This window comes from Orycteropus afer, unplaced genomic scaffold (assembly GCF_000298275.1).
Source record: "Orycteropus afer afer isolate SDZICR_OR568_19922 unplaced genomic scaffold, OryAfe1.0 scaffold00011, whole genome shotgun sequence".
In the NCBI taxonomy this organism is placed as follows: Eukaryota; Metazoa; Chordata; class Mammalia; order Tubulidentata; family Orycteropodidae; genus Orycteropus; species Orycteropus afer.
The window spans coordinates 16,774,662-16,779,622 of record NW_006921598.1 but is presented as its reverse complement, the minus strand read 5'-3'; positions in this window follow the sequence as shown (position 1 = coordinate 16,779,622).

Genomic DNA, 4,961 nt, shown 5'->3' with positions numbered 1-4,961 from the left:
ATAGTGACCCCTCCTTGGGTTTCCGAGGCAGTATCACTACGGAAGTAGATTGCCCCATCTTCCTTCCGAGGAGTGGCTGGTGGGTTTGAACCGCCAGTCTTTTGGTTAGCAGTCAAGTGCCTTTAGGCACGACACTACCAGCCACCCTATAGGACACAGTAAAAATGCCCCATAGGGTTTCCAAGGCTGTAAATCTCTATGGAAGCAGACTGCCTTATCTTTCTCCCACAGAGCAGACGGTGTGTTCAAACCACCAACCTTTTGGTTAGCAGCCAAATAAAAAACACAGTTAATGTCAAAAATCGAAGTGCAGTTATACATTCACAGATAGGAACAACATTTCTCCCTTTGATGATGCTAGAATATGGTTGACAGACCTGATTTTCTTTTGTTGTTGGTAATGAATTCTAAATCTAGTTTAAAATGGAATACAGAGGACCCCTTATTCAAAAACTTTAAACCCTATTTTGAATTTTGTTAGCAAAACTGCCATTACCTAACTGTAATGGCAGAGGAATCATAGTGATGAAGTTAAAAGAGTAATGAATCTAACACATAATGCTATGTTTGGGCAAGTTATGTCCCTTGGTTAATGATGTTAAGGCTAATGATACCAATATTCTTAGTTCCATCTTTATCCACAAAAAAAATTAATGGATTCTTGCCTACAAAGTGTTCCCTTGGTTTCTTCCCATGTTGGCTTGTGTGCCAGTGTGCATTACTGCCTAAGGCAAGAACTGTTGAATGGGGACCAGCAGGAATGGCCCTGCACCATCATCTTATTGGGAAAAATAATCAGAATCTACATTTTTATAATAAGTCACTGCCATCTCTTCTGAAAACTCCTAGCTCCACAGGTTTTACCAGCCTTTTTCCAAATGAGAGAACTCAAATATGAGTTTAGTTTATTGATAAAAACTCCTAGTTAAGTAGTTCTTGTCTTACCTTTTCATTATAAAGAATCCATCCATCCCCAAGAATTTTTTGGCAGTATCTCCATAGCTTTCTCTCATCTCCATGGTCTCTTAACAACTGATGCCCTTTTCAAGGCAGAATCTGATGCTCCTACTGGGTCCTCTACCTCTTCAGTCAAGCATCCCACTGATACCCTGGACCCTCGGGATGCCAAAGCTGAGTGCTGGGATCAAGTAACATGGAGGGGAATGACTAGCTCCCTATTTTATACTGCAGTCTCTTAGAAGGCTGCCTAACCAATGCTATGTATAGCCTGGGAGTTTACAGAATTGGCCAAACAGTATATTCTATGTCTAGAATACATGTGTGTGCCATTGAGCAAGGTAGAGGACATAACTAACCAGCAGAAATCATACTAATCAGATTATCACCTCCCTCTGACCATGAGGGCTTGGAACTGGGTCGACCTTGTCCTGCCTGCTTTCTTGACTCAGAATGAATTTCTTTTTAGGACACACCTCAGATCTTCAAGCCAAGGCTCCCTTTGGGCCCACTCTGTGGAATCATCCTGTATGTGCATTGGTGTGTTAATCTTAGCCTTGAATAAGGCAAGGACTCAAGATGGGGCCTCGCATACACAAAGGGGAAAAAATACTACATTTGCAAAGACTCATTTCTCTGTGTTTACCATGTCTAAAACAACATAATATAGAAGTCATTTTCCTACATCATTTCTCCAAGACTCAGTAAGTAAGTTAGAATGCACAAGTCGTAAGGCCTTAAACAGGTTTGACTCCATTCTCTTCTTTAAAATGAGATAATATGTACCATTCACCTACCTCATAGCTGTTTATTATTTTTTTATGACCAAGCTACAGAAATGTGAATAAGATTAAAGATCAAAATATGTAACAAGAATAGATTTTTAACTCAATAAATGTTATGTGCCACTGAGTCGGGCTTGACTCCTAGCGACCCCTCCTTGGGTTTTCGAGGTGGTATCACTACAGAAGTAGATTGCCCCATCTTCCTTCGGAGGAGTGGCTGGTGGGTTTGAACCGCCAGCCTTCTGGTTAGCAGTCAAGTGCCTTAGCCACCATGCTACCAGAGCTCCCAACTCAATAAATAGTGGTAATAAATTCTAGCTTATGAACTTCTTATAAACTGCTGCTCTTGGAACAGTTTTTTGTTTTTTTTTTTCTTTTTTGGCCATAAAACTTGTTTTAGTAATTATAGAGGTATATTTTACATGCAACAAAATACACTCATTTTAAATGTACACTCTGATACATCTTTACAAATGTACCAGAGTAACCACCTAGTCAAAATATAGAACATATCTATTACCCCAAAAGTATCCTGAAGCAATTTTTGATAGTTTTTCAGAACCTTTTACATGCCCAGCATGAGCATGCAGCAATACTTTTTTTTCCGTATCAGAAGTACTGATGTTGTTAGGTGCCGTTGAGTCATTTCCGACTCATAGCGACCCAATGCACAGCAGAATGAAACACTGCCTGATCCCACGCCAGTTCCATGATCCCTGCTATACTTGAGCCCATCATCACAGCCACCATGTCAATCCATCTCGTTGAAGGCCTCCCCCCTCTTCCGTTGACCCTCCACCCTACCAAGCATGACATCCTTCTCCAGGGAATGGTCACTTCTGACAACATGACCAAAATAGGTAAGACAAAGTCTAGCCATTCTCGCTTCCAAGGAGCATTTCAGGTGCACTTCCTCCAGGACAGATGTTAGTTCTTTTAGCAGTCCCTGGTACTTCCAGCACTCTTTGCCAGCACCACAACTGAAAAGCATCAACTCTTCTTCGGTCTTCCTTATTCATTGTCCAGCTCTCACATGCATATGAGGCAATTGGAAATATCATGGCTTGTGTCAGGTGCACCTTAGTCCTCAAGGAGACATCCTTGCTCCTCAGCACTTGAAACAGTTCCTTTGCAGTTGACCTTCCCAATGCTACACGTCCTCTAATGTCCTGACTGCTGCTTCCATTGGCATTGATTGTAGAACCAAGCAACGTGAATTCTTTGACAACCTCAATCTTCTCTCCATTTATTGTGATGCTGCTCATTGGTCCAGTTGTGAGGATTTTTGTTTTCTTTCTATTGAGACATAATCCATACTGCAGACTGTATTCTTCAAACTTCATCAGTAAGTGCCTCAAGTGATCCTCATTTTCAGCAAGCAAAGTTGTATCATCTGTGTATATCAGGTTGTTAATGATTCTTCCTCCAATCCTGATGCCACGTTTTTCTTCATATAGTCCAGCTTCTCGGATTATTTGCTCAGCATATAGATTGAATAAGTATGGGGAAAGGATACAACCCTGACACACTCCCTTCTTGATTTAAAACCAGTGTCCCCTTGTTCCGTTCAAACGACAGCCTCCTGGTCAAGGTACAGGTTCCTCATGAGTACAATCAAGTGCTCAGGAATTCCCATTCTTCTCAATGTTATCCATAATTTGTCATGATCCACACAATCAAATGCCTTTGCATAGTCAATAAAACACAAGTAAACATCTTTCTGGTATTCTCTGTCTTGAGCCAAGATCCATCTGACAACAACTATAATATCACTTGTTCCACGTCCTCTTCTGAATCCAGCTTGCACCTCTGGAAGTTCTCTGTTAATATACTGCTGCAAATGTTTTTGAATTATCTTCAGTAAGATCTTACTTACATGCAATATTAATGATATTGTTCTATAATTTCCACATTCTGTGGGATCACCTTTCTTTGGAGTGGGTACAGATACGGATCTCTTCCAGTCAGTTGGCTAGGTAGCTGTCTTCCAAATCTCTTGGCATAACCGAGTGAGTGCTTCCAATGGGGCATCCATTTGTTGAAATATGTCAGTTGGTATTCTGTCAATTCCTGGTGCCTTGTTCTTTGCCAATTCTTTCATTGCAGCTTCGACTTCCTCCTTCAGTGCCATTGGTTCTAGATCATATGCCACTTCCTGGAATGGATGAAGATCGAACAGTTCTTTTTGGTACAGTGACTCTGTGTATTCCTGCCATCTACTCTTGATGTTTCCTGCATCATTGAATATTTTCCCCTAGAATCTCTCAATATTGCAACTCGAGGCTTAAATTTTTTCTTCAGTTCTTTCAGCTTGAGAAATGCCGAGCATGTTCTTCCCTTTTGGTTTTCAAACTCCAGGTCTTTGAACATTTCATTATAGTAATTGGTTTTGTCTACTCGAGCTGCTCTTTGAAATCTTCTCTTCAGCTTCTGTTCATGCTGGAACTCGTATGGTAGAATTTTGCAAGACCAACGACTTGTTCATTGCAAACCCCTTTTTTCTTTTTTCAACAACACAAATGGCGGCTCTACACATGGATTTCACCAGATGGAACACACAGAAATCAGATTGACTACATCTGTGGCAAGAGGCTGTGGAAAAACTTGGTATCTTCAGCTAAAACCAGGCCAGGAGCTGATTGTGGAACAGACCATCAACTGCTCATATGTGAGTTCAACTTGAAGTTAAAGACAATTAAAACGAGTCCAAGAGAGCCAAAATATGATCTCAAATATATCCCTCCTGAATTTAGAGATCATCTAAAGAATAGATTTTGATGCATTGAACACCAACGAACAAAAACCAGAAGAATTGTGGGAGGATATCAAGAACATTTTCCATGAAGAAAGCAAGAGATCACTAAAAAGATGAGAAAAGAAGAGAAGACCAAATTGGATGACAGAAGAGACTCTGAAACTTGCTCTTGAGTGGAGAGTAGCTAAAGCAAATGGAAGAAATGACAAGATAAAAGAGAAGTACTGATAATAGACATTAATTATGGGAGACGCATATATAACTCAAACCTCAGCCTTGCCAGCTGGTTTTGTTTGCCTAGCCTGATAAGAGCACAAATAACCTCTTCATGTGCACATACAAACACACACATGCATGCATACATAACACACACACTAAACCACTTTGGGGAACTGCTCCTTCTCTATATAGTTTGGGAGACAAAGGTGATTGGAATTGACTCACTCTCTGGTAGACTCCTGGAG